This window comes from Dioscorea cayenensis, unplaced genomic scaffold, assembly GCF_009730915.1.
Source record: "Dioscorea cayenensis subsp. rotundata cultivar TDr96_F1 unplaced genomic scaffold, TDr96_F1_v2_PseudoChromosome.rev07_lg8_w22 25.fasta BLBR01000693.1, whole genome shotgun sequence".
NCBI lineage: Eukaryota > Viridiplantae > Streptophyta > Magnoliopsida > Dioscoreales > Dioscoreaceae > Dioscorea > Dioscorea cayenensis.
The window spans coordinates 160,160-180,326 of record NW_024087084.1 but is presented as its reverse complement, the minus strand read 5'-3'; the positions used below and the strand labels follow the sequence as shown (position 1 = coordinate 180,326).

At 43.1% G+C, this 20,167-nt stretch overlaps 2 non-coding genes across 2 annotated transcripts; both read right to left on the bottom strand.

Moving 5' to 3' along the window:
* Positions 1–298: 298 nt before the first annotated feature.
* LOC120254890 lies at positions 299–405 on the bottom strand. The gene has a single exon (XR_005534793.1). It is a non-coding gene; the product is annotated as a small nucleolar RNA R71 (small nucleolar RNA).
* Positions 406–13,774: 13,369 nt separating this feature from the next.
* LOC120254892 lies at positions 13,775–13,881 on the bottom strand. The gene has a single exon (XR_005534795.1). It is a non-coding gene; the product is annotated as a small nucleolar RNA R71 (small nucleolar RNA).
* Positions 13,882–20,167: the final 6,286 nt, after the last annotated feature.

Genomic DNA, 20,167 nt, shown 5'->3' with positions numbered 1-20,167 from the left:
TACAGTTCAGAACTTCATGCTGAAGCCGGCATTCATCCACATGTTACAGGAATCCGCACAGCTCAATGGTTTGGCCGATGAGGATCCAAACAGTCATATAGAGAGTTTTCTTGAGGTCTGTGATATGCTGAAGATAAACGGGGTGACGGATGATGGCATCAAGTTGTGAGCCTTCTCATTTTCCCTAAAGGGGAGAGCGAAGCAGTGGCTACACTCCTTACATAGAGCATCAATTACCATATGGGAGGAGATGGTAGAAGCTTTTCTTGCGTGTTATTTCCCTCCCGGAAAATCAGTAAAGCTTAGGAATGAGATCTCATCCTTTGTTCAGTTTGAATTGGAGTATCTATTTCAGACATTGGAAAGGTTCAAGAAGCTCGTAAGAAAGTGCCCGCAACACGGATTTCCAGAGTGGATGATTGTTCAGACCTTTTACAATGGTTTGAACCCGAGTACAAGGCAACTCTTGGATGCGGCAGCAGGATGTACCTTAGGTAGCAAGACCCCCGATGAGGCCCGTCTGTTAATTAAAGTAATGGGGTTAAACAGCTACCAATGGAATGCTAAGGAGAAGAAAAAGGTGGCCGGTCTCCATGAGATAGATGCCGTAACTTCATTGGCGGCTAAAGTGGAAAATTTGAGTAAGAAGTTAGATCTTCTAACTTCAAATAGAGTAGCGGCCGTGATGAATTGCAACGGGTGTGGTGGAGGACATGCTCCCTTCGATTGCCTGATCTCTATTGGTGATGTATCTTCGGTGGAGAACGTTGATTTTGTAGGTAATGGCATGAGACCTCAAGGAAACCCATATAGCAATACCCACAATCTGGGTTGGAAGAATCATCCCAATTTCTCATGGAGCAATCAGGGTCCACCAAAGGCCATGTGGACACTGGGTTTCCAAACACAACAACATGCCCTGCATGTGGAAAATAGAGATTCAGGTTTGGAAACACAAATAAATGATTTGGAGAAGGCCTTGACTAGATTTGTGCAATATACGAATACAAGGTTTGAATCAGTTGAGGCCATAATTCACAACCACACCATCTCTTTACATAACCTTGAAAATCAGGTGGGCCACATTTCGAAGTCTCTTTCTGAAAGGCCACATGGAATCTTGCCGAGCAATACAGAGACCAACCCTAGAGAGCAAGTGAAGGTGATCACTTTGAGAAGTGGTTGTGAGGTTGAAGGTAGGCTTCCAAGTGAGATGTCCAAAGAACACGCACCCGAGGTTATAAAGGTAGAAGAGGAAACAAGCAAAGAGAAGGAGGTGGCACCCCCACCTTTCAAGCCATGAATCCCTTATCCCTCTATATTGAAAAATGACCAAGGGAATGAACAGTACAAGAAGTTCCTGAGTTTGTTCAAGCAACTCCACATTAATATTCCTTTTGTTGAGGCATTGGCCAAAATGTCTAAGTATGCGAATTTCTTGAAAGACTTGTTGACCAACAATAGGAAGTTGGAGGAGAGTGCTTCGGTGGTTCTAGATGCTTCATGCTCGGCGGTGTTGAAAGGAACATGCCGAACAAGAATAAAGTCCCGGGAAGCTTCATCATTCCGTGTAGCATTGGCAATATGGGTGAAGAAATGGCATTGGCGGACTCAGGGGTAAGCATCAACGTTATGCCATACACCTTCTTTCAAAAGTTAGGCTTAGGTGAGCCTAGACCCACTCGGATGACTTTGCAATTGGCGGACCAAACAGTGAGACATCCGAGGGGTATCATCGAAGATGTACTTGTCAAGATGGACAAGTATATATTTCCTGTAGACTTTGTGGTGCTAGACATCGACGAGGATGCGAATGTACCCTTGATACTTGGGAGGCCGTTCTTACGGACTTCCAAGGCATTGATTGACATGGACGGCGGAGAGCTAACTTTGAGAGTTGGAGATGACAAGCTCACATACCGTCTTGCTGAAGCCATGCGTCATTCTCTTGATTTCGATGATACTTTATATATTCTAGACACTACTGATGAGATTGTTGATGAATACATGCAGGAAATATTCAATCCGGACCTGTACGAGGGTTTGTTCGACCAAGAGGATGATGATGAAGAAGTAATGATGCTTGGTTCGACGGAAGAAGTACCATCTACCCCGGGGATCTTGAAGAAGGTGCTCTGGAAAATGGAGAGGGCTAGGAGCCGCCACCAGAAACACTCCAAGGCTATTTGTGACGTACATAAACCAAAGAAATTGGATGAACCATTGCTAGGTGGCCCCAAGCCCGATAATACACCCTCTACCTTCAAGAGATTGTGCTCATCATGCTTCCAAGTCATGGGTAAAAGGGCAACATTCATTTATGAGCCCCCGTGAGGTAAGATAAGGTACGTCAAGCTTAGTGACATTAAACAAGCGCTTCGTGGGAGGCAACCCAAGTGTTTCCTATGTTTTTTTAGTCGAATAATGTAGTGTTTGCATGAATAAATTGTTGAGTGTTGGTGTCTTGATTTTTAGATACTTATGCTGTGATTTTATTTGAAGTTTTGAGTATTCATCGTGCGTTTTCATGTGGATTTGGAGAAGTTGGGTCATTTGAGCTTTATTTCATGTGTTTCACTGGTAAAACTTGCATAATAGGGCAGGCTCTGAGTGTGCAAACATGTTCAGAATTCTTTCTACAGAGCCTGCAGGTTTTTCTAAGGCATCCAGGGAAAACGCACGGTCGTGTGGTATTTCCGCACGAACGTGGATTTGCATTGCGAGCTCATCCAGAGAAAGCGCAGGGGCGTGCGTCGACCCCTGTGAACGACCATGTGAATATTGCACGCCTGTGGGTAATTTCCATACCGGCGAGTGATTTCCTGCAGAGTTTGGTAGATTATCCTGAGAGCGCACAGGGGCATGAACTCACCCATGTGGGTGACCTTGTGAACTTCGCACGGGCGTGGATAATTTCCGTACGCCCGTGCAAATCTCTGCAGAGGAGCTCTCTCCATCCCGAGAAGGCACAGGGGCGTGCATTTGCCCCTGTGAATTGGACTTGTGAATGTCTACGCCCGTGTGGCATTTCCACACAGAAGTGTGGAATACTTAGGAATTTTCTCGGATGTCTAGAGAAGCCATAGGGGCGTGTGGCTGCCCCTGTGGGTCGGGCGCACGGGCGTGGGTATCTTTCGCATGCCCGTGCAAAAATGTTCAGAGTCAGTGGATGTTTTCCCGAGAGCGCACAGGGGCGTGCACCTACTCTTGTGCGGCCTTTTATGGAGGCGCAAGGGCGTGGGTAATTTCCGCACGCCCGTGCGGATGTACAGAACACCAAGAGGCGCGATGTCTCTTTAAAGAAAAGCCGTTTATCTTCTTCTTTACATCCTCCATTCTTCTGAGAGAACTCACACATCATTCTCTCGACCTCTTAGCGCTGATTTGGTAGGATTTTCATGAGGTTTTCCGTCTGAATCTAAATTCTCTCATCTTAACTCATCGGTAAGCCCTATTCTTGATTCTCTTCGTAAATTCATGATTTTTCATTGATGAATCTAGTTAATAATGATTTCGTTTATTTCAATTAGAATGATTATTTATGTTTAGAACGGAGTTAGAAGTAATTGTACGCTGTATATTTTGGATTTATTGAGGCACGGGCCGTGAGGTTTTTCACGCCTGTGGATCCACACGGCCATGCGGAAATTCGCATGACCATGTGGATTTCGCGAAAGATTAGTTAATCAACTTGTTTGATCGATCTCCTTTCCAATTTTGCAAATTATGGCCCCTCGGTCGAAGAAGCAAGCTGATAAGTGGCCGACATTATTCCAAGATGCACATCAATTTGTTCTTCGATGCGACCATTGTCAAAGGGTCCAAAATCTATCGCAGCTCGATGAAATGCCTCAGAATCCATTTCAATTTTGTGAGATATTTGATGTTTGGGGAATTGACTTTATGGGCCCGTTTCCAAAGTCCAACGGTAATCAATACATTCTGGTTGCGGTTGACTATGTCTCTAAATGGGTGGTGGCTCAAGCTTTACCTACTAATGATGCTAGAACAATGGTCAAATTTCTGAAGAACTTGTTTACTCGATTTGGGCCCCCACGAATTATCATTAGTGATCGAGGGACTCATTTCTGTAACACTCAAATTGAGAAAGTTTTGGAGCGTTATGGAGTGCACTATCGCCTTGCTACCCCCTACGACCCGCAGACAAGCAATCAAGTGGAAGTCACAAATGGAGAGCTTAAGAGAATTCTGACAAAATTCATAGAACAAGGAAAATAGGTTGGCCATAACGTTTAGATGACACACTTTGTGCTCACAGGACGGCCTATAAAACTCTAATAGGTACCACACCCTATAGCTTGGTATATGGTAAATCATGTCACTTGCCCATTGAGTTAAAGCATAGAGCCTTTTGGGCCATCAAGGCCATAAATTTTAACTTGAGTAAGGAAGGGGAACAAAGAATGCTTTATCTCAATGAGTTGGATGAATGGAGGATGAAGGCATATGAGAATGCAAGGATTTACAAGGGGATAATTCAACAGTGACATGAGAAGCCTATAAAAAACCCAAAGGAGTTCAAGATCGGCGATCAAGTATTATTGTTCAACTCTCATCTGAGGCTATTTTTGGGGAAGCTTAATTCTAGATGGTTTGTGCCATATACTATTACCAAGGTGTCACCCTATGGCGCTATTGAAATTTCTCATCCAGAGAAATGTACATTCAAGGTGAACGGACATCGGCTAAAACCTTTTTTTGGTGGGGAGGTAAGTAAAGATGACAAGGAAGTATTCTTTCTCTGAGAGCCCCCGTGAGGTAAGAAGAGGTACATCAAGCTGAGTGACGTTAAACAAGTGCTACTTGGGAGGTAACACAAGCCTTTACTCTTTTCTAAGTTTTAGTTAGTATTTGTTTGAATAAGGCTTTGAGTGTTAGTGTCTTGATTTTTACATGGTATTGTGGTGATTTTCTCATGGATATTTGGTGTTTTCATGTGCTTAAATGTGTTTTGGTAAAGTTTCTTTGTCGTTTGAGTGTGTTTTTTATGTTTCTTTGGTTACTTTTGCATAATATGGACAGGCTTGGAGTACTTGTAAATGTTCAGAAATTTTTAAGTCTGTGGTCTTTTCTAAGTATTCCAGAGAAAGCACACGGCCGTGTGGAAATTCTACACTGGCATGTGTTTGCATTCAGAGCTCATCCTAAGAGGGCACAGGGGTGTACGTTTGCCCCTGTGAATGACCTTATGATGGTCACACGCTCGTGTTTAATTTCCACACAGGCGTGTGTCTCTCTCCAGAGGGTTAGAGAGCTATCCTGAGAAGACAAATGGGGGTGTGAATACCCCTGTGAGTACCCCTATGAGGATCCACATGCCTGTGTGGAATCTCCACAGTGCGTGTTGAACACTTACAATTTTTTTTAGTTGGACAGAGAAGCCACAGGGCGTGTGGGTACCCCTGTAGGTCGAGCACACGGGCATGGAGAATTTCCACACCCCCATGTGGATGTGTTCAGAGATGAAGTATGCTATCCTAAGAGCACACAGGGGCATGTGTCTGCACCTATGAAGTGCCCAAGTGGAGGCAGACTGGCGTGTGTAATTTCCACACGCTCGTGTGGATGTACAAAATTCAACAGGCCGCGATTTCCTTTATAAATCTATCTTGCTTTTCTCATTTTTACACTTTTAAATGCTTAGAAAACATACTCATTCACTCTCCCCGACCTTGCACCACCGATTTAGAGGGGTTTTACTCGAGTTTTCCAGCCGATTTCAAGTTTTTCTTTTTCATCTCGTCTGTAAACCCTTATTCTCTCTTTTCTTTGCCATTACTTTATTTAATTGTTTAAACAAGAGAATTTGCTCCTTTTCTATGCTAAAGTGGTTAATTCATGTTTAGAATTAGTTTAGAAATAGTTTTTTGTTTATATGTGGATTTTTAGTATAGTGGCTTGACAGTGCCCCTTGCGTGTTACCCGCAAGTACACGAGTTTGTCGAAGTAATAAATCTAAGTGTAAGGGGTATCATATCCACAGGGAGTATTGAATAATGATTCTGTTGATAAGATTTGATGCAAATAGAATTAAAGAAACAAGAATGAGAGGCACGAGTAAGTGAGAGGAAAGGCAATCGATAGAAGTGGAGTGCTTGACAATGCTCCCCCTAGGACTAATGTTTCAAGTGCAAGACCTACTATTATACTTCCTAATTAATGCTTATTGAGTCATGGAAATCCTAAAGCACATAGTCCCAAAACTATGGACAACCATGACTAACTCTACACTATGTTCTGGAAGAGAAATCGCTCAGTCTTAACACCTCACATTGTATAAAGTTGCATGGAGTTCTATGGATTCCAAGTGATCAACCCTATTCCTATGTGTAGATCTAACCCTTTGGTCCAGGAAAAAGACCCCTAGTCACAATTAAGCCCCAGAAACTAAAGTTTACTTCAACGCTTCACTCTGTCACTCGCGCAATTAAGCCCCAGTCATCCTTTAGCACTTCACTCTATTATCACCGTAAAGACCTCTAGGGAATGGAGATAGGATAAATCACATCGGATTAGAAAAGGGACGCTCCACTACCTCTCGACTCGCCCTCTCAACCCTCTCCAATCTAGCATTGGCTAACCCTCATGATGTATCACACATCCACAAAGGCTACCAAGATGGATTCTCAACCCTAGTGTCACTCTAAGGAAGAAATCATTCAACAAGCATTCAAAATTGGAACTCAATTAAAAATATCAATTAAGAAAAGCATAATAAAAGGTCAATGAAACAATAACATCCTAGGGTTTAAAAAATCCAAGTACCCACTAAGAGGGTTTAGCTCTCCATGGAGCAAGATACAATTAATAATTAAATCGAATGTAAAAACAAGTAATCCATAAGAAAAATCACCTCGGTATTTGTGTCGATGGTCTTGTGGAGTAGCCTCTTCTTCTAGAAAGGTCCCCTTGTCCAGCCTAGGGCACACCTCGCCAGATCGGTGCCAACAAAAGCAACCCCCAATAACCTTCTTCCAAGAGAAATACGGTGTCCAATCTGTAGGACCACTCCAAAGACATGCCGAAAACCTCTCAAAACCGTAGCTGATGGCCTCTCAAAAGATGGAGAAAAGTTGGAGAGAAGGATGGAATAGTAACTGCTATAGTGTGCTTCTATAGTGATTTGTTACAGTACCTGCTACAGTATTCCACACTTTTCATCGAGGCTACATAAACGGGCACATGTTTATGCCATAGATCACAACTTTTCTTCAATCGAAGGCCTCATTGGTAAAGATCTTGCTATCATACACAAGTCAGGACACGCAAATGTAACTATCTTCGTACCCCTCCAACTCATTGTAATGATTTGAATACATGAAGGTTGGCACCTATTCACGTATCTTAGAGCCCCACTTATGACTTCGCATTTCTTTCTTCCAAGATTTCACCAAATAGTGCTTTCACGATCTACTTTTGGCTTCTTTTCTTAATACTTAGCTTCATAACTCTACATGCGCAAAAGAACACAAATGCACATATTTTAGTGCTTAAACCTGTTAAAAGTAATGCTCATCTCAAGGAAAGAACACTTCACATTCTTAACACACAAGCACTTATCAAACGCCCCCACACTTAAGCTTTTGCTTGTTCTCAAGCAAAAATAAACATTGAAGCATAGAAGAAGGAAAAATTGGAAGTGCTTTGCCTTAGGTTCACCAAAGCATGCAAGGAGAGCATTCTACAAAAAAGGGAACTTTTAACACTAAATACGAAAAAATCGATGCTCTAGCTAAAAACTTGAATAAAAAAGGACAACAAACCCGACATCGTGTAAATGTATAAACTCACTCAATTAAACCCAAGGTATACTTCTCAAAGTTCTAAGTACAAGGGACTTATTTAACTACACACATAACAAAACAAAAAGATGGTAGTAGCTTCACACATCCTCTAAGGTAGCCCTTTTCCGAAGCGGCCGCTAAGGTGGCTTTCACACTTTCCAGACGGTAGCTCTTTCTACCGGGGAGGTAGCTTTCACTCATCCCATGAGATAGCTCTTTCTCTCATTAGGGCATAACTAGTATCTGACTTATTAGAGTAGATTCATACTTCATTAGTGGTAGCTCTTTCCACCCAAAATGCACAACTAAATAATATGTCTATTTTTTTTTCTTTTCTTTTTTTGAAATTTATTATTATTATTATTATTTATTTTTTATTTATTTTTTATAATTTCTTTAGCATAATAAAAGAACAAGAAACAAAACTAATTAGTCCCTTAAACATTTTACTTGAGTTTCCAAACGAGTTTCATGAGTGAGTGGTGCAACAAATATCAATCAGTCAAAAAATCCTAGAAATTCAACTAAAAAACTAGAGCATGAGAACATTTAATGTTAAAATGTCTCCTAAACTCAAGAATACAAACATTTGCAACTAAGGTGAACTACCATTGGTTATGTGAGCGTGTATGTCAATCAAAACTTATGTAAAAGACATATACAAAGTGAACTCCCCCATACTTAAGATGTACATTGCCCTCAATGTACACATGCAAGCACAATAGAAAGTATAGCAATCATGTAAATATGTGGGAGTGGGCAATTGAAACAATACTCCCCTGACTCCAAATATTGTGTTTGATGGAACTAAATCCTTTGGAGTAAAGTTCCAACAGGTTGTGAAGCACACACGACCCACATTGGTTTTGTTTGTGACTAGTTCTCAAGTCCCATACTGACAAGACCATCTGCACGCATACACAAGGGGGTTCAATGAAGCTCAATAAACAAAACCAACTCGAGTATATAAAAGATAAAGCGATGAATACAACTCGAGACAAAACAAAATATAAACTTAGAAGAAGATCCTTTCTAAGTGTACAAGTCAAAAATATAAGCAGAAGTAAAGAAAAAACAAAAGATGCATCATGTGTCAGTGTCGTCGGTGGTCGGCACTACTTCTACTGCAGTCGGTGGTGGAATAGGTGGATCGATCGGTGCATGAGCCGGTAATTATGTTGCTGGAGGAGCTGGATGGGTCCGGTGTTGCATCACAAAGGCTGATACCACGTCTCGCTCTAGCAGCTGCTGTATAATGTCGAAACGCGCTATGAACTTTATATATTGTACCCTCTGTGTCGCACGAATCTCTATGACATACACCTTCAGTACCCCTACCACGCTCTCGAGCCTCTCAAATCAATTATGGGCTCGAATTGGGGAAAATATCCACACTGGTGGGTGCTCGTGCGCCATATAGGTTGTCTCTGTCTGATCCTGCTTGGGATATGCATCTAGTGCCAGCTGAGAACCATCTACTACAACTCCCTCGGTCATAAACGGTTCTGATGGGGGTACTTTAAGTACATAAACCCTGTCCGGGTACTTCTTGACCATGTCCATGAGCCTCATCATCTGTAACCCGAGGGGTGTTGGCACTGTAGTCTTCTCGGCTTCTCTGATCATGTCTCGTAATCCCATCCTCAGGAGGAGTCTAGTCATATAAGGGCTGGAGAAAATAACACCAATCCTAGAATAATGTTCCTAATGCCTCAGGTACTCTGCTATGATGTGCGCTAAGTGAATCGGCTCGCTTCACACCATGGAGTATAGTATAAAAGTTCCTATCTACTCAGGACTCTAGTACTATCATCATGGCAGTTCATTGATCTACTCAGGATGGCATGAAGATATCGGTAGCTAGGTCGGGAGAGGCATGTAGCCTTGGACACTTCCGGTTTATATCGACCCTAACCACACAATATCCTATAGCCTTTCTGGGGTGCCAAGCTACCCAAAAAGTTGGTCGGTAGCTAATCATACTCCTCTATCTCGGTGAATGCCTCATCATATAACCCAAGTCTAACGGATAACTGTGTGACGCTCATACTATGATGCTGTGCAAAAGCTCTAAAATGAATAGCATCGACGCTATCAAAATGGGAATAAGAGCGGTCGAATACAAATAAGGCGAGCACCTCTAGAATGAGCTGGAGGATAATAGGATCACGAATAAGTAACAACCTGCTCCAACAACCCACCAATAACAACTCATCAACCTCATCTGCCATGTCATCTACTAGTTGCACGTCCCTGAGCGAACTCAAATCCGAGAACCACGTCTGACGGAACTTTAGCTTTGCCAATCACTCAAATTGAGCCCGATGCTCAGGAATGGCAATTCCATGCATCTGGTTCAGGTGTAGGCTCTCGAGGACACTTGCCAGCTGCTTTCTTTGTTTTAGGGCCATACCTCCAGTATTTAAAAGAAATAGATCTTTAATCATTCACAAAACAATGTTGTAGGAATCCACACGGGCCTGTGGAAATTCCACATGCCCGTGTGGATCCACGGCGTGTGAAAACCGCATGGCCGCTTTGCTATAAATCCACAAATACATCTCTAAATCATTTTTAAACTGTTATGAATAAATTTCAACCATTTTTAGCGCAAAAACGAGTTACGTTCACCCATTTAATTAAAGAAATCAAAGAGAATCAAAGTAATGGCAAAGAAAGGAGAGAGAAATAGGGTTACTGACATAATGAAGTTGAAAATCTGTAAATAGGCCAGAAACCTAGAGTAAAACTTCTCCAAACCAATGCTGAAAGATCGGGAGAGTGCGAGAGAGTGCTCCCTTAGTGTTTGGAAGTGTGAAAATGAAAAGGTCTCGACAGATTTATAAAGGAAATCACGGCCTTATGATTTCTGCACATCCACACGGGCGTGTGGAAAATACCCACGCCCGTGTGACACCATAGGAGAACCCACAGAGGCAGACGCACGCCCTGTATTCTCTAGGGATAACACTTAATACCTCTAAACATGTCCACACGGGCTTGCAGAAATTACCCATGCCTGTGTGCCCCGATCTACAGGGGTAAACGCACGCCCCAGTAGCTTCTCTGTCCACCCGAGAAAAACTATATAAGTGTTTCCCACGCCCATGTAGAATTTCCGCATGGGCGTGGATCTTCACAGGACCAGCTCACAGGGGCACTCGCACAGCCTGTGTATTCTCGGGATGGAAAGGAGCTCATCTACAGAGATCAACACGGGCGTGTGGAAATTACCCATACCCGTGTGTATAGCACAGGATCATCCACAGGGGCGAGTCCATGCCCCTGTGTCTTCTCGGGAAAAATCTTTATGTCTATGCAGGGAAACACACGCCCATGCGGAAATTCCGCACGGGCGTGGACCATCACAAGGTCGTTCACAGGAATGAGTCCACGCCCCTGTGCCTTCTCTTGAGGAGCTCTGAACATAAACACACGCCTCATAAGTGCTTTTGCAATAAGAATGCGAAGTGTTCTTTCCTTATGATGAGCATTACTTTTATCAGGTTTTAACGCTAATATGTGTGTATTTATGTTACTTTCATGCAGATAGGTTTGTGAGGCTGAATATTATAGAAAGAAGCAAATGTAGATCATAAATGCACCATTTGGAGGCAATCTTGAGAAGGTTCAAACGTGAAGACATAAGTCTGGTTCAAAATGTGGGAATGTGTGCCAACCTCCTCGTATTCAAGTTAGCACAACGATTTGGAGGTGAACAAGGGCAGCCACATTCAAATATTCTGGCTTGTGCATGTATAGCAAGATCTCCACCAACATGTCTGTTATTGAAGAAGCAAAGCGATCTACGATGTAAACGTGTGCTTGTTTACGTTACCTCGATGAAAGCATAGATTTGGGAGTGTTTCTGGCCGGTACTATAGGAGGGCACCATAGCAAACAATGTAGTAAGTACTATTCACATATGTCCAAAGAAGGATGAAAACAGAGAATCCACACGGGCGTGCGTTAATTCCACACACCTGTGTGAAAAATCCATAGGGGCGCCCACAGGGGCGTGTGGATTCTCGATTCCAGCCCTTTAAAAGCCGATTTCAACCCCGATTTCAACATTCTTTTCTCCATCTTTTCCCCAACTTGAGAGAGGGCTTCGGCTAGGGTTTTGAGAGGTATTCGCTAGGGATTGGGAGAGATTCTATGGCTCAGACATCGCGCTCCGTTTGGAAGAAGGTTAGTGGGAGAGCTTTCATCGGTACCGATCCGGGGAGGTGTATCCTAGGTCTAACAAAGGGACCCTTGGACGAGTAGAGGACTCTCCACAAGACCATCGCCATGACTATTGAGGTGTTTTCGATGGATTCTTTCCATTTACATTTGATTTCATTGATTGTAATTAGCTCCATGGAGAGCTAAACCCCTAGTGGGTACTTGGGTATTTGTGAACCCTAGGATGTATTTGTTTCATTGAACCTCTTTATTATGCTTTCAATTAATTGATGTTTTATTTGAGTTCCAATCTTGAATGCTTGATTGTATGAATACTCCCTCAGAGTGACATTAGGGTTGAGAGTTCTTGTTAGTAACCCTTGTGAGTGAGTGACACACCGCGAGAGTTAGACAAAGATAGATTGGAGAGGGTTGAGAGGGTAAGTCGAGAGGTAGCAGAGTGTCCCCTTTCCCTTCCGGTGTGATTTATTCTACCTCTATTTCCTCAAGTTCTTTGCCGTTATACTAGAGTGAATGGGCTAAAGGATGACCTTCTGATGGGACATAGTTGCGGGTGTAACGGTGTGAAGCGTTGAATTGATTTTAGCACCTAGGGACTAATTGTGGCTAGGGACATTCCACCTGGACCAAAGGGTTAGGTCTACATCTAGGAAGAGGATTTATCACTTGGAATCCCTAGAACTCATTACAATTTTATACGAGTGTGAGGTTGAGAGGTTATTCAATTTCTCCTCTGGGACAAGTATAGAGTTAGGCATGGTTGATCTTAAATTTGGGATCATGTATTTAAGGATCTCCACGTCTCATTATTGCATCAGTTAGAAAGTATAATAGAGGGTTCTTGCACTTGAAATGATTGTCCTAGGTAGAACAATATCCGGGAACCCCATTTATATTGATTGCCTTACCTTCTCCTTTACTTGTACTCTCTTTCTTGTTCTTTTACTTTTGTTATTTCACATGTTGTCACACATATCACTATTTATCTATGACTTAGTGAAGAAACAATTTAAGTGTTTTTATTCCCTACTTACTTTGGATACGATACCCCACTCATCTGGGATTTTATTACTTCGACAAACCCGTGCACTTAAGGGACATACGAGAGGGGCATTGTCAAGTTTTTGGCGCCATTGCCGGGGATTAAGCATTTAGAGATACTTTGCACTTTGTTTTGTTAGCTATTCATTCATTCATTCTAGTTCATTTCTTCTTATTCTATCATCATTCTGATTTCTTTTTCTTTCTTTTAGATGTATCTCCAGGTTATAACCCGAGGGAACCCCTAAATATTGATTGAAGGAGATCCTGATATTGAACGTACACTTAGAAGAAATGGAAAAGAACCTGTGCAAGAGCCATCCAATCGAGCTGATTTGGAAGTAGAAGAATCTGCAAAACAGAATGAGCAACAACGGACATTATCTTATTATGCTAGACCTTCAGTATTAGCAACATAATCGAGTATTGTGCGTCCTTAGTTTACAGCTCATAACTTCGAGCTAAAGCCGGTATTCATCCACAAGTTGCAGCAATCCACACAGTTCAATGATTTGGCCGATGAGGATCCAAACAGTCATATAGAGAACTTTCTCGAAGTGCGTGATATGCTTAAGATAAACGGGGTAACGGATGATACCATCAAGTTGAGACCCTTCCCAATTACCTTAAAGGGGAGAGTGAAGCAGTGGCTACACTCATTACCTAAAGCATCGATTACCACATGGGAAGAGATGGTAGAAGCTTTTCTGGCCCGTTATTTCCTTCCCAAAAAATCTGTAAAGCTTATGAATAAGATCTCATCCTTTGTACAGTCAGAATTGGCGTCTCTATTTGAGATGTGGGAAAGGTTCAAGGAGCTCCTGAGAAATTGCCCGCAATACGGATTCCCAGAGTTGATGATTGTTCAGACCTTTTACAACAGGTTGAATCCGAATACAATGCAACTCTTGGATGCGGCAGAAGGAGGCACCTTAGGTTGCAAGACCTCCGGTGAGGCCCGTTAACTAATTGAAGAAATGGGGTTAAATAGCTACCAATGGAATGATAGGGAAAAGAAAAAGTTGGCCGGGCTCCATGAGATAGATGCAGTAACTTCATTGGCGACTCAAGTGGAATCATTGAGTAAGAAGTTAGATCTTCTAACTTTGAATAGAGTGGTGGCCATGACTACTTACACTGGGTGTGGTGGAGGACATGCACCCTCCGATTGCCTGATCTCTATTGGTGATGCATCTTCGGTTGAGAATGTCAATTTTGTGGGTAATGCAATGAGGAACCAAGGGAATCCATAAAGAAACACCTACAATCCGGGTTGGAAGAATCATCCCAATTTTTCGTGCAGCAACCAAGGTCCACAAAAGGCCATGGGGCCACCTGGTTTCCAACAACAACAAGCCCCAAATATGGAAAACTGAGTTTTAGGTTTGGAGACCCGAATGACCGATTTGGAGAAGGCCTTGACTAGGTTTATGCAATCATCAGATACAAGGTTTCAATCAGCCGAGGCTACAATTCGTAACCACGCCGCCTCTTTACACAATCTTGAATATCAAGTGGGGCAGATTGCAAAGTCTTTATCGGAAAGGCCACAAGAAGGTTGCTGAGTAATATCGACACCAATCCTATAGAGCATGTGAAGGCGATCACTTTGAGAAGTGGTCGTAAGGTTAAAGGTAGGCTTCCGAGTGAGAGGCCTAATGAACACGCACCTGAGGTTATAGAGGTTGAGGAGGGAGCAGGCAAAGAGAAGGAGTTGGCACACCCATCTTTCGAGCCAAGAATCCTTATCCCTATAGATTGAAGAATGACTAAAGGGTTGAACAGTACAAGAGGTTCCTGAGTATGTTCAAAGAACTCCACATCAATATTCCTTTTGTTGAGGTATTGGCCCAAATGCCTAAATATGCAAAATTCATGAAGGACTTGTTGACTAACAAAAGGAAACTGGAGGAGAGTGTTTTAGTGATCTTAAATGCGTCTTGCTCGGCGGTGTTGCAAAAGAACATGCTGAATAAGAAGAAAGACCTGAGAAGCTTCATCATTCCGTGTAATTTTGGCAATTTTTGTGAAGAAATGGCATTGGCGGACTCACGGGCCAGTATGAACATCATGCCATACACCTTCTTTCAGAAGCTAGGCTTGGGCGAGTGTAGACCCACTCAGATGACTTTGCAATTGGCTGATTGAAGGGTGAGACATCCAAGGGGTATCATCGAAGATGTGCTTTTCAAGGTGGACAAGTACATTTTTCTTGTAGATTTTGTGGTACTAGACTTCGATGAGGATGAGGATGTGGATTGACATGGACAGGGGGGAGCTAACATTGAGAGTTGGAGATGACATGCTCACATACCGCCTTGCTGAATCCATGCGACATTCTCTTGATTTCGATGATACTTTGTATTTTCTAGACACTACTTATGAGATTGTTGATGAATACATGCAGGAAATGTTCAATCAGGACCCGTACGAGGGTTTGTTTGACCAAGAGGTTGAAAATGAAGAAGTTATGATGCTTGGTTTGACTGAAGAAGTACCATCTACTCCGGGGATCCTGAAGAAGGTGCCCAGAAGATGAAGAGCGTGAGGAGACACCATCAGAAATGCTTCAAGGCTGTTGGAGATGCGCATGAACCGAACAAATTGGATGTACCATTGCTAGGTGTTCCCAAGCCCGATAACTCTCCCTATACCTTCAAGAGACTTTGTTCGTTATGCTTTCAAGCTATGGGTAAGTGGGAAACCTTCATCTATGAACCCTCGTGAGGTAAGACAAGGTACGTCAAGCTTAGTGACGTAAAACAAGCTTCTTGGGAGGCATCCCAAGTGTTTATTGTTTTCTTAGTTAGTATTTTAGTGTTTGTACGAATAAAGTATTGAGTGTTGGTGTCTTCATTTTTAGATGCTTTTGCTATGATTTTATTGTGGGTTTTAATTTCATCATGTGTTTTTATGTGGATTTAACAAAGTTTTGGTCGTTTGAGCTATCTCTCATGTTTTTCGCTAGTATAGTTTGCATAATAGGGCAAGCTCTGAGAGTGTAAACATGTTTAGGAATTTTCTGCAAAGCCTGCAGAGTTTTTAAGGCATCCAGGGAAAACGCACGGGCGTGTGGAATTTCCACACGGCCGTGGATCATTATTGCGAGTTCATCAAGAGAAGGCATAGGGGCGTGGACTCGCCCTTGTGAGCTACTCGTGACTTTTGCACGCCCGTGGGCAATTTCCACACGACCGTGCGTTTTCCTGCAGAGACCTGGCAACTTATCCCGAGAGCACACAGAGGCATGGACTCGCCCCTATGGGTGAAGTTGTCAAAAACGCAGCGGCGTGGGTAATTTTCGCACGCCCCTGAGAAACTTGTACAAGAGCTGTCTCCATCCCGAGAAGGCACAGGGGCGTGCGCTTGCCCCTGTGAGTTGGGCCTATGAATGTCCACGCCGGTACGGAATTTCCGCACGCCTGAGCGGAATACTTAGCGATTTTTCTCGCTTGGACAGAAAAGCCACAGGGGCGTGCGGCTTCCCCTGTGGGTTGGGCGCACGGGCGTCGGTATTTTCTGCACTCCCGAGTGGTTATGTTCAGAGAGATTGAGTGTTATTCCGAGAGCGCACAGGGGCATGCATTTGCCCTTTTGCTCTCCCCTGTGGAGGAGCACGGGCGTGGGTAATTTCCACACGCCTGTGCAGATGTACAAAACGCCAAGAGGTGCGAGTTCCTTTTAAAGAATCGTCGTTCCTCTTCATCCTAACATTCTCCATTCATCTGAGAGCACTCTCACATTGTTTCCCGACATCACATTGCCGATTTGGAAGGATTTTTACTTGGTTTTCTGACCGATTCAAGGTTTTTAATCTCAACTCGTCAGTTAGCCCTATCTTTTGTTTTGTTTTCTTCACCAATTCTTTATCTTAATTGATGAAACTAGTTAATAATGCTTCGTTTCTACAATTAGAATGATTAGACATGTTTAGAAAGAAGTTAGAAGTGATTTAATGGTGTATTTTTGGATTTTTGGGGTGCGGCCGTGTTTTTTTCACACGCCGTGGATCCACATGGGCGTCCGAAAATTCCACACAACCATATGGATTTTTGGAGCATTAATTAATTAACTTTTTTGATCAATTTTGTTTCAAATTTTGCAGATTATGACACCTCGATTAAAGAAGTAAGCCGAGAAACGGCCACGTTAGTCGTCCCTTCGAGTCTGAGAGCATGAGATTCACTAACAAGATCCCCTTACTTATATCCCGCAAGTGCACGGGTTTGTCAAAGTAATAATCCCGAATGAGCGGGGTCGAATCCACAGGGAGTAGGGAGTAAAGAGACTTAATTCGATTCTTAGCTATGTGGAGTATCAACAATGATAAGTGTGGTAATGATTCAATTCTCAGAAATTAAAAGCAACAAGTAAGAGAGCAAAAGTAAGGAGGAGGCAAGGCAATCGATAAAGATGGGGTACTCGGATGATGTTTCACATAGGAAAATAGCTTCAAGTGCAAGAACTCTCTATTGTGCTTCCTAATCAATGCAATGGTGAGTCGTGGAAATCCTTACATACATAGTCCCAAATCTAAGGTCAACTATGCCTAACTTTATACATGACCCGGAGGAGAAATCGAACAATCTCAACACCTCGTACTCGCATAGAGTTGCAATGAGCTCTAGGGATTCCAAGTGATAAATCTCTTCCTAGATTTAGACCTAACCCTTTGGTCCTGGCGGAAGGTCCATAGCCACAATTAAGCCCTAGATACTAAGATCACCTCAACGCTTCACTCCATTGCATGCGCAACTAGGCCCCAGCTGAGATTCATGCCTTAGACCATTCACTCTATTATGGCCGCAAAGAACTCGAGGAACGGAGGTAGAATCTATCACGTTGGAGGAGAAAGGGGACGCTCCTGTACCTCTCGACTCACCCTCTCAACCCTCTCCAACCTAGCTTTGTCTAACGCTCGTGGTGTGTCACTCACTCACAAGGTTACCAACAAAAACTCTCAACCCTAGTGTTACTCTAGGGGAAATGTTCATACAATCAAGCATTCAAGGTTGGAACTCACAATAAACATAAATTTATTGAAAGCATAATAAAGAAGTTCAATGAAATGAATACATCCTATGGTTCACAATCACCCAAGTACCTACTAGGGGTTTAGCTCTCCATGGAGCTAAGTACAATCAAAGAAATCGAATGTAAAAGCAATGAATCCATAAAGAAACCCCCTCGATGGTCGTGTCGATGGTCTTGTGGAAAATCCCCTACCAACCTTCTTCCTAATGGAATCACGATATCGGAGTCGTAGAACCTCTCCAAAACCTTGGCCAATACCCCTCGAAACCCTAGCCTAAGCCCTCTCGCAAGTTGGGGAAAAAGATGGAGAAAAAGAATACCAAAAATCGGGGCTGAATCGTCTTTAAATAGGGGCTCGAATCGGGCAACTCCACCGGGCGTGGATCGGTATACGCGCCCGTCGCGAATTTCCACTACGGTGTCGATAATTTCCACACGCCCTGTGGATTCTCTGCTTTCTCTAATTTCTCGGCCGGTCAGTGAGCAGTCTGCTCACAGAATTGTCACTATTCATCTGCAGCTCTGCTACAGTCTTCGATCTGAATATCTTCCCAATTCCATACTTTCGTCGGGGTAACGCAAACGTGCACATGTTCACGTCGTGAATCACTTGCTTCTTCAATGATATATATGTTGGTGGGGTTCTTGTTCTTGTATGCATAAGACGGAATGCTTGAGTGTGTCTGCCTTTGTGCCCCTCCAAATGGATGTACTCACTCGAATGCGAGGAGGTTGGCACACACTCTAGCATCTCACATCTATCCTATGTCTTCGCGTTTGAACCTTAGCAAGATCTCCTCCAAAATAGGTGCATTATCATCCACATTGGCCCATTTCCTTCATACTCGGCCTCACAACCCTACCTGCATAAAAGTAACATAAAAACACACATATTAATGTAAAAAACTGAGAAAAGTAATGCTCAACATAAGGAATGAACGCTTTGCATTCATATCGCACAAGCACTTATCAAACTCCCCCACAGTTAAGCTTTTGCTTGTCCTTAAGCAAACATTAAAACATTCTGTGCTTCTTCAATGATATATATGTTGGTGGGATTCTTGTTCTTCTATGCATAAGACGGAATGCTCGAGTGTGCCTGCCTTTGTGCCCCTCCAAATGGATGTACTCACTCGAATGCGAGGAGGTTGTCACACACTCTAGCATCTCACACCTGTCCTATGTCTTCGCGTTTGAACCTTAGCAAGATCTCCTCCCAAATAGGTGCATTATCATCCACATTGGCCCATTTCCTTCATACTCGGCCTCACAACCCTACCTGCATAAAAGTAACATAGAAACACACATATTAATGTAAAAAACTAAGAAAAGTAATGCTCAACATAAGGAATGAACGCTTATCGTTCACTATCCCCGAGCTTTAGGCTCGTTTTGAGTATCTGTCGAGACTTTAGTTCGGACAGACTCGATTTCTAGACATGAGCATATTGAGAGATTTATAGCAGGGAAATGAGTTCACAGATGAGGTCGAGGATCTCGTTTTGGTGGGTGGATGGAGGCAGTTATTGTCGACTAGGGACCCAGCCATTCGTGAGCTTACACTTGAGGTCCTATCGTCATTTAGAGCATTTGGACATTACCATAGCATGAGCATCACTCAGTCATCAGTTCGGCTTGGCTTCTACGAGGATGCATTTATAGACAATGAGGAGTATTCCTAGTTACTGAGAGATTACCCTGGAGCGTTGACCCCGACATGAGCCTTTTTTGACCTGTGTACCGATATTTACATGCCATTCTGAGAAGGTCGGTGAATGGCTATGGTGATAGCACTGTTGTTCTGAGCCTGCAGGAGCTTCTGTAATTGTATTCGATGGTGCAACGCATACCGATTCATCTAGGGCACATCATCGCAGAGTACATTCAACATCACGGCCAGTATGCCAGGTTGGGAGCGGTTTTCTCGGGTCCCGACATTACAAGACTAGTTTTGGGCATAGGTCTATTGAACACGATTTGTGGGGCTGAGAAGACGAGTACACCTGCGCCCCTGAGCCTGGAGACGATGCGATTGATGGGTATGGTCCACAGGGTTCTTACGGGAGTTTATGCTTTGGTTCTATCAGCTCTAGAGATAG